The sequence below is a fragment of the Poecilia reticulata genome, linkage group LG13 (genome assembly GCF_000633615.1).
Source record: "Poecilia reticulata strain Guanapo linkage group LG13, Guppy_female_1.0+MT, whole genome shotgun sequence".
Taxonomy (NCBI): domain Eukaryota; kingdom Metazoa; phylum Chordata; class Actinopteri; order Cyprinodontiformes; family Poeciliidae; genus Poecilia; species Poecilia reticulata.
The window spans coordinates 25,097,272-25,108,275 of record NC_024343.1 but is presented as its reverse complement, the minus strand read 5'-3'; positions in this window follow the sequence as shown (position 1 = coordinate 25,108,275).

The following is an 11,004-nucleotide window of genomic DNA, read 5'->3' as shown; positions in this document are numbered from 1 at the left end:
AGGGGAGGGCTGCAGCTGAGACAGACAGATTGGAGGGGGGGGGGCGACAAGCGGAGCTGCAAGACGGCGCAAAAGTAAAGGAATGCTTGCAAAGAAACAGGGATTTTGCAGGAGACTGTGAGAAGAAGCAGGCAAGGAGGAATAAAGAGGTGCATGGATGCGCACAGCGGATGATTAATTTATCTTCGTGTTTCTGTGGACCACTTGCACACCGCGTTGTTCCGATGCGGGGCCCTGAGAGGCTCCGCTTCATGGAGGAGCAGCCATTACCGCGCTTAAAGAGCTGAATCCCAACACTCCTCATTGTCCTCCTGTCTTCTCGTTTAAAGCTTACAGTTCACGAAGGTCTGGCTAAAACTAGGAAATGATGAAGCCGTGAATCTGAGGGAGGGGGAGGCTTTTAACGAGAGATGGATGAAGAGTTTAGAAGAGGGATTAGCTCAGCAGTGAGTCAGCCTGCTCCTGCTGATCCAGTCTTTCTGAACACGTTTATTCCACTTACTGAAAACTAAAGGCAACATCATTCAACTTGTCCCGCAGGTTACGACTGATTATAACAGATTTTATACAAAGTAGAGTGACATTGTTCACGCAACACAATGAATAGTGATGGGTCATTCACTATGTTTAATGACTACAAGGCATTAAACAGAAAAGCAGCCAAGATGCCGATGGTTACTCTGGGGGAGTTGTGGAGCTACAGCTCAGGGGGGGGATTTGCTAACAGGACAATGATTTATCATACAGTCCGCAAATCTGGACATTATGGCAAGAAGAAAACTATTATGAAGAAAAACCGGAATAAGTCATAATTCTCTTCCTACATGTTCCTTCACCATGGAGGGTTATATCCCACTGTGTGTCTTTTGATAAACCGGCCAGGTCTCATTGAATTATAATTCACTCTTTTTGTGTTGGCTATCCATATTAGCTCTCTAGACAACACCCAGGCAGGTTTCTGAGATGCTGATTTTGCTTGGCAGGAAGAAATTCTGCACATTCAACCAATCGGGTTTTGGCTCTGTGTTTGTCACCAGCTCAGAAAAGTCTTCCACTTTCTGTTGAAGCATCTGCCAGGACAAATCAGCCATGTCTCAGGCTGCTCAGATTTCTCTGATGGCATCCCTCACGACATGCCATCCCAACCCTACCAGCCTAGTAGATAAAAACTAAAATTTTGCTCATATTTCTTTTTTGAAAACCTCAAAGCAAATAGGTCTTTCTGCTTTGCAGTTCTCTGATGCAGTCCCTGACATCAGAGAGTTTGCAGACCAGCTGGGGCAGATGGCTGAACTCAGATTAATCAGGTGAAGGTGAGGCATTAGCAGTCTGGACACCCACCAGACAGAGGCAACACACACATCTATGCATCGCAAAGCAGAAAGCAGGTGAGAGTCTATGCATACTTTGAGGAGGGAGATTGGGCAAAGCAAACCATCTTGGAATCTGAGCATTCAATATTCACTGAAATACAGACATCCACACACGTCCATGACCATTGCGCATGTCAGTAAGGCAGCTCAGCATGTCAGGCTTGAAACAGCATAGGCTAGGCTCATATTTCCGTTGCAGCGCTGAGAGGCTGAGGATTTTTGTAACTGGGGGGCTGCGGCGTGGGGGAGCAAACGGGTTAACGGGTTCATCGGCCCAGATCAACCGCATGTTAGCACTGCCATCTGGTGGGCGTATTGGGAAAAACTGTGATGGATGGTGAAGCAAGGTAGATGCTTAGCGTGAGGAATATCCAGGGAATCAAAGTCTCTTTAGAAATAGAGGTACGTCAAAAATGTAATCAAGCATAGGGGATCTCTTCAATCTTGTAGATGATGATGTTAGAAAAAGATTGTGTTGTTACTGAATGCATTTTAAACGTATCTGGAACAACTGATGATATCCTGGAGACAGAGCATCATTTTTTTTCCTCTTATGGGAGAAAGCAGACGGAGCAGAGGATGTCTGTTTATATAAATGTTAAACATTTATATAAACATTTATACAAATTAGCGCCTTCTGCGCTAATTTGTGTGTTTTATTTTATTATCTACACTAGAGGGCGCTGTCACCACGGTGCAATTCTGCTGAAAAACGTTCAGTGCGGCTGTTTATTTGCTTCATTCATTCTTTCATGAATTTATTAGTTATTTTTTAATAAATTTATATTTTTATAGTTTTTTTTCTTACCTTTTCTTTCAACACTTAGAACTAATCTTTAAAGCACTTACATTACCTTTCTTCCTGGGGAGAAGTCAACTAAAATTCCTCTTAGACTCCATATTTTTCTGTTGTACATAAAAAGAATTACACCGTTTATCCAGCAGAGGGCAGTGTTGAGCAGTCAAGTCAAGAACGTGTACACGGCCCATTTCAGCAACAAGGCAGTTCTAAGGGCTTTACATGAACGAAAAATCATAACAAAATCAACAAATAAAAAAAGAAAACAATTACATTATAGGGACACAATAAAGAGAAACAACAAAATGTTGTAATCCAGGGATGAATTAATCTAAGTTCCAATTATTGTTAATCAGAGGAAATGCTAAACAAATGAGTTTTTAGCCTTGATTTAAAAAAAAAAAAAAAAAGATTGAGCAGCTTTGCAGTTTTTTTGAAAATTTGTTCCAGATTAGAGGAGCATAAAAACTGAATGCTGCCTCTCCAGGTTTGGATTTTACTCTGGGGCTGTAGGGAATTTGTGAGCTCAGTGTAACAAAACATTCACGAGAAGAATTTATTACAAATAAGAAATAATTCAATATATTCAACAGAGAAGCACTTCAAGCATGATTTTATCTTATAATTCTTTGCAAATATGTCTTTTTCAGCTGATATTGTTTGTCTTTTCTTTATTTCAAATATAAATCAGGATTCTTTATTAGTCCCTGAAAAATGAATAAAGCCACTTATTTAACTTGTGAAAATAGTGGATTCATATCCACATATAAAAAAACAATACAAATTAAATGACACCAAATGCCTCATCAGATGCTAAACTCTGCAATTATATCACCCCAGGCAGGTTAGTCATATAACTTATTTATGTAGGTTTAATCCATAAGGAGTTGCTGGGTTTAGTTGGAGTTAGATCTAGGTTTTGAGATAGTTCTTATGAATATTTTCAAAACTGAGCATTAGTTCGGAACATTAATGTTTTCCTTCTGCAAGAGTGTTGGAGGCCATCGAAATCAAACCTGACACATTTACATCGTCATTTGAATCAGTCAGGAAAATGTTTTTGGTTTGTCTTCTATTTGAAGACATTATTGTTTCATTAAGGAACTACCACTTCAACTAAAAGCATTAAATAAAACTCATTTTAAATTGTGTTAAAAAACAGAAGGAAAAAAGGTCATTAAATAAAATTGCTGCCACTAAAAATTCACGTATTTTTTTGTCATTTCAAGTTCAAAATTCTATGAATTTTGATATTCTTGCAATGCCCCGATTTAAGCTTAAGTCAATATGTAGATTGACATGTGTTTTAATTTTTTTATTTTTACTTTTTATATTTTAACCTGACATATGTAACTCCTATATTACCAAGGCATAATATATGGGTTATGTTATGCCTTAGGATAACATAGCCCACTAAGATTAAAAAATAACAGCGTTGTAAGACTGCAGTTCATTCGTGTCAACCCTTTTCTGTTTTCTCAGCTCTCTGCTCTCTCTTGTAAGGCCACTGGATCTCATTACACTCAAATTCTCAATAAAATCTGAGCATTAATCTGTAGTCGCTGTCTAGATATGTCCAGCCTGCTGCTCAACCCTGATATCGTGGTTTTGTGGCCACAACGCCATCTGTCAAAATCATCAGCCGCATCAGTAAAACACGAAGACTGAGCAATGACTTTGGCTGTTTGCTCGCATAATGATCAATTAAGAAAATTAGATGCAACTCAATATGTGTGCACGTGTGCATGTGTGTGTGTGTGTTTTTTTCCTTGATTGAATGGAAATAGGATGAATCCTCAACCTGCATTGTTTGAGAGAGTTGACGCTGCATTGGTTGTTTATTCTCATCCCAACAAAACCATGTAAAGGTGACTGGTTAAAAACAGACCTACAAATCTCTTTACTTATCAGTGATTTAGAACTACAAGTCAGGTAAAGGAGCAAGGCTGATGGAAGTCACTCCCACTAGAGAAAATGAGCACATTTCTTACATTTTATATGTTATCTTATAATACTTTGGTGCATGATGAAGATTGAGATATTTGCAGATGATGCAATCATTATTCTGGATAATTTTGCATTTTCCATATGAGGAAAAAGTTTAATAACCGGTAAATAATCTTAAGAAAATGACAAGGGTCATTGGGTCAGTCTGGATCCAAAAAAACGTGCTTCTTTTGGTATCTTAAACCCAAGAGAAGCTGATCTCTTATCTGCTGTTGCAAGATGAGCAAGATCATTTTCCATGAGTGAATTCTGGCTCTCAAAGTAACAAGAGAAAATACAACAAAGTTCTTCTTTTTCTCTCACTCTTAAATCTAAAAAAAACAACCACAAAAAAACAGAAAAAACGACATTCCAGAATGTACAACAATGTCATTTAATATTTTTAAGCTATGTTTATATTATTTTAATGGCAGTTTCTGCCAATTAAACTTTTTCTTCTACACATTAAAACAATAGGCTAAGCATTGTACAATAGAAGCAGCTCTAAAGTTTTTGAGTAGTTGTAATTTTGTTGAATTCTTATTGCTGTTGAAAATTGCAGATAGTCAGTTTTCAGAGACAAATGAAATGTTTCAAATTCTAGACCTCCAGACATGAAAGTTTGGTTGTGGAAGGAGAAACAGAAATTCTGCAACTTAAAAGATCAAACGGAGATCTTTAAAAACTGATCATAAGTCCATCTGCAGTGTTTTCAACTGAGCATAAAAACTGTAAAATACAAAAAACCAGAGCATTTTGATTAGACATGGAGCACAAAATATAAATCTTATTAAATATTAAATCTTTAGTTTTCACACAGATTATTAAGGCCTCTTGTATTTACTTCCGTTGCATTCCTTTTGGTTGGGCACCGTACTCCTAATAAAAGTATTCGATAGGAGTCTTTTTGTATGCTTTTGCCTGTTTTTAAAACTTAAGAGCCCATTGTTTCCATCTTGTTTGTGTGTGTGTGTGTGTGTGTAGAGTTTCAGCCTAAGCTGGGTCGAGCCAGGGGCCCATCTGGCTCCTGTAAGGGCCTCCGCTTCACGGTACCTCATCCTGATTCATTGCTCGACGGACAGCTTCAGCTGCTATCCCACTTCCAGAGTTTTACATCCCATACTTGTCCAGAAAAACACTCGGCATACCTCCCAGCTCTCTCCGCTCTCCCACAGCTCCACGAACTCTGCAGAGACACAATATTTCTCTAAGTGGGCAAAATCCTAAAGGAGAAGAAAATGTTGGCCGCTGTTTACATCTGTCTCTGTCAATCTGTTTTCCATCTTGGGGTTTTCTCTTGCCACCCCCCCCTTTCTCTCAGGGATTACCAATTTACCCCCGCATGCTGTAAATACCCCTCTGTGACGTAACGCCACTCTCAACCACCTTCCCTCTGTGTGTTGTTTTGCCTTTCTCTCCTTCCTAATTCACCCCGCATCTTCATTACTCATTTTCTATCCCTGTCTTTTCAGCTTTCACACTCATCACCGTGATGTAACCACAATCGCAGCGCTGCAACGTTATTCTCATACTGCGGGCCAAGCCTCACAATGCTGGCTGTGTGGAGTTTGGGCGACTCCGTTGCACGATCCGGAGCCACGAGGCGCTCGCGAAGTTCAACATATGCACTGGTTGGAGCGCTGCTGTCAGTCACACAGCAATGCCACAAAGGTCATGAAAAGACAAAAGGAAATAAGTTACATAAATTATGAACAGATATCGACTTCATCTTCCCTCTTGATGTGGTAGTGTAATCACTCAGTGACCTATCAACTTAATTACCTTGACTGGCTCCAAGCAGGAAGTGTTGGTTCTTCCATGAATCCCGCCCAGGGTGCTAATATCTTTTTACATACCACATAAAAGCAAACACACACACACACACACACACACACACCCTCCTATGAAGAACTCCACTCCACAAACAACAGTCTCTTTTTATAACACAAAGAACTAAAAAGGATTTGATCTGGGCAAAGCAAGTCTTGTGTTTTACTAGAAGAAATGGATTGATGACACACAAAGGAATCATTATAAATGCTTCTTAGAATACATTTTAACTTGCTTTGTTTTTTTTCTTTTTCTTTTTTTACTTTTGAGAAACCTCTGTCCACTATTAAAAGATCCAGCTTAGGTTTGACCTGTTTAGGTATTTTGAAGTTTTGAATTTGAGATAATAAAAACAAACAGTGGAATAATCCTTTATGGTATCTTCAAAGCACACACTAACTTCAGCATCATTGCCAAGCAATTGTTTTCAGCCATTTTGTCTCACAGTGCAAATGTTGGAAGGAGGGATCCATAACTGTTTCTACAACAAATAAAAAAGACATTTTGGTTCCAACTGACAAGCTTTCTTTTATGCCAGTGGACCCTCCAGGCACCATGCCACCCTGGGCAGAGAGCCACATCAGTTCTCCCCATTATAAAGGCAAAATACAATTTATGGAACATTATGATTTCTTGATTGGAACCAGTTAAACTCTTCCAAGAAAATATTCCTTATATCAGCATTCTTTATCCTTTTTGCAAGATTTTAATTCACAGATTATTTTTTTTTTAGTAAAACCTGCATTCGTGGCATCAAAACTTGTGTAACTTTAAAATGCAAGTCTTGTTTTTGCAGCTTCTTTTGCACTGTGAAAATCGGAAATTAAATCAGGCACGCTTTTTTTGGAAACATAAATTTAATTGATTTATCGGCGTCTCATTGGGTAAAGCATGATGTCACAAGGTTGTAGTTGTTAATTATACATTTCTTCTCCACTGAACTGCTTTCTACTTCTGCTTGTGAAACCTTCATGTCAACTTTTAGATGAAGAGTCACAGTGATTTGTCTTAAGATGTTGAAATAGCCGAAGTGTGTCCGCTCCACTAAACACACCCTGTTTGTATAAGAACTGTTAAAGTCCCGAATGTTGCTGGCAATGAGCGCAAACATTGGAAAATTGTAACAAGGAAACCTTATCTAAACCTAGCTGGATGAGGTTAAGTGGCTCAGCATGAGACATACATGAGGCTGAACAAGTGGTTTGTGAATTTATTATTTGATGTCAAAGCAGTGATGTGTTAATATTACTTCTAATGGTTGTTATTTTGCCGTTAATAAAAGGGGGCAAGTTATGCGACTTTTTTCTGTAAAGAAAATTTCTGAAGGGATAATTGATGGTTGAGGTGGAGGCAGCAAGTCTGTTGAGTCTGGAAGGCGGGGAGGGGGAATGCTTTACTATTGTTATTTTTATTTTTCATTTTGTTGAGTGTATTTATTTTATTCCACTTTTATGATTTAAACTTTTCTATTACCCAATTGGCTTCTCTATGTAAGGTATGTATTTTTTACTTCTATATTTTCTATCCAGCTGTTTTTGCTGCTGTCAGAGCTGGTTTTATCACCAAAAGTGAACAAAATTTATGGTGAATTTTTTTCCAAAAAAAAAAAAACAAAAGCAGGGGAAATAATATAATTGCCCATGTTTGCTTAAGCCGAGTAAAAGTCTGAAATGAGAGAGTCCCACATGAGCCGAGCCTGCCGACAGATGCCTCCATGTTGGTCTAGATGACTGTCAGGAGACATTAGACATGAATTCAAGGCCTGTTGAAACTTTTCAGTGCTGTAATGACCAGGCCTGCAGGCAAAACTCTTGTTTGCCTGGTGGAGTGTTATTGTGTCACGATGATAACACTGGAAGTTGGAGGATGTTGCAGAAAAGAGGCTGGGGCTCTCGATAACGTTTCATCTGAGCGGGGTCAAAGCTGTTCGCTCCGGACCCGAAGAGCGACTCCGTGTTTGTGTTCTTCGAGTCACGTGGCTCTTGCTTTGCTAACCAGGATCTCCTTGTCTTTCTGACTTCATTCCTCCAGCTCTTCCTCTCGATATGCGTCACAGTCCCCAAATTGCCTCCTTCCTCTGCAGAGAAACACGTGCAAGTTGCATTTGAGCTTCCGCTGAGACAGTTACAAAACACTGTGCATATTGTCCGTAAACCTCTTCTCCTGTTCTCTCATTGACTCACAGCATCATGTGAGACCATAAAAAAATGAATCAAGGCAGTCTTCCTTTCACAAAACAAGGAGAGGTCAATTATTGACCATCGATATTCACTATGTAATCAATACTTATTATCAACATTTATCAGCTGTTGGTGCTTCAGGAATAAGGTCAGAGAGTATTGGACAGCAGAACGTGAACCTGGACCAGTTACTTCCTGACATAAATGTTGGATGACAACTTCAGTGTGTCAAGGGCGGTATGTGTTAAAGAATCTGTGTTCCAGTTAAGGTTTGCGAACATAATTCAAAATGTGTATAATGTGTAGGAAAACATGTCTGATATCTCATACCCGGCAGCTTGGTGCACCAGGTTCCTATGCCATGTTAAATGAGGAACATTGTCGTTGTTCAAGTCTGGATAAGCATGGAAAATCGAATGTTGAGCATGGAAAATGTTTGACTTGTCAGACTTTATGTATATATACATACATCCACTCTGTGACTTAAATCTGGGGAATGAATTTGGAGAGAAAATAAAGGAAAAAAGTCCAAAAGAGGAAGAAGTCCTTTGAGGTTTAGCAGGTTGTAAATCCAGAAACCAGCCCTAAACAAGCCGATATGGAACCACTTTGCTTTTGGACTGGGTCGTAAACGAGAGAATCTGCAGGTTCAAGCGAGTCGCTTAGCAAACTGCATGGTCGCTTCTGTGATGCCGGTGGCACAGATGTGTCGCGTAACGCATCGAGCTTGCTCATGAAGAAAAGAATTAAAAATGGTGGATTTGTTATTTGATTCATGCAGAAAAGAAGACTGGCCCAGTCTGAATTAATTTCCTCTGTGTGATGTTGTTTGGTGACCTTTTGAAAAAGCAAAAAAAAAAAAAAAAAAGTGTGTGATCGCTTTTCATCAGAGGAGTCAGAAAGTTGAATGAGGTCTTTTACAGCTGCAGGTTATCCTGAGCACACAAAGCAACAGTGGAAAAGTGCAAATAAGTCCACTCTCTCAGCTTTGGTCATCCCTGTAAAAAAGCCATTTTTCCTTTTCTTTTTTTTTAAACATATTTCATGCTGAATCTTTGCTTAAGCCCAGAGGGAAAACACCAGCACTAAATATTTGATGAAGTAAAAAAGGATAATGAGACTTTCTCCTCAAATTTTATTAAAACTGTGAAGCTCAGTGGTGCTTTGAGATAATAATATACCATTAAAGGAGAGGTTAAAATGCTAATTTCTATCTTCCTGCTACCATGAAAGTCAGTGAACTTTTAGTGAAAATCTGTGGTGGAGAAATAGTTTTAGTATTTCTAAAGCAGGAAGGGATCATAAATAGTCCAATGGATCATGAAATTTGACATTATTCTGGTAGTTAGGTTTTGGACCGGTGACAGAATAGAATAGAATAGAATAGAATAGAATAGAATAGAATAGAATAGAATAGAATAGAATAGAATAGAATAGAAACAGCAGCAACAGAGGTAAAGGTTCACACAAGAAGCTGCCAGTTTAAAAGGATTCACTAGGATTCCATAAATAAAACTGGTTTTTTTTCCCTCTTAAGACATAAACATCAGACTCTTAAAGAGTCGGTACAAACATTACAGTTGTTAGTGTTTGAAACAGGAAAGCATTAGACGCCACGGGGTTTTGTCGTGGAATGTGAGAAGGAAACTCCTTATCTATCTTTATTCAGCGAGGGGCAAATAGTTCTACATTTCTAAAAGTAATTATTTCCCCATTCCTAAACTTATTATCACTTATTGTGCAGCCCTCTTTTTTTTCTACTCCTTTGACAATGCTTTTACAAAATTACAAAAATTACAAAAAACCTTTGACCAGTTACAGAAAATACAAGTTAGAAACACTCAAGATTTTGACTGGTACATTTGTATGTGAGGAGTTTGGACAACAGATGGTGAGATTTTCTACAGATGCATGAAGTGAAATCAGACGATACTATGGATACCAGTACTCAGCCTCTGCTCAAGCATCTCTGTCTCTGCCTGATCCCCTCTCCTCTTCCTCTTCCTCCTCCTCCTGCCCTCTCCTCTGTCAATCTGTTTTTCTGTCTGGAGGTCCAGAGGTTAAGTTGTCCCCAGCATGTGTTAGTGCTCAGGTCAACAGCAGCCGGGACCTGCGATGACAGAGTGTGTGAATGCAGGGGGGCTGGCAGGGGTTAAGTGTGTGTACAGGGGTAAAGCTGGAGGACGTTTCCCTATACTTCCTCCCACCTGGTGCAGAAGCAGAGCAGGAATGAGGATTCAACAAGGCTGAGGAGAACAATTAAATAAAGACGGGAAGAGGTGCGTTGAGCTAATGTTCATTTAGATATAACAAAAGCAGAAAATGAAGATAAATAAATTATGTATGTTTTAAATGAAATGTAATCATATTGCCACTTTAAGAGGGGGGTGCACGATGATGGTTTTCCCATCTACATGTGAGAGTTGCTGTCAGATGTTCACTGTGCACAGGAAAGGAGACCAGAACATCTGGGCTAAATCCACACAAGCAGAGAGAGAGAAACCGGCAGCTGGTCAGAAACGTATGGAGAAACCTGGGCCATCAGAACCAGTCCTCACACACATCCAGCGCGGTGGGAATGACAGAGGCAGCTGCTGGCCTCATTCTGGAGGTCACGTCGGATCACAACACTGAGAGAAAAACAAATTCTTTAACCCGAGAGCCTGTCTGCTGCGATGTGAAGCGCTGGATCGCTTGGTGCGACGTGGGTGTGAGAGCTTCCCTCCACTAGAACAAAAGCAAGAGTGTGTTAGGCTTTTCATTTCAAATATTCTGCTTCTCTGATTTCTACAGATTCAAATATGTCTTCTTGTTGCAGCAACACAAAGAGCTCAAT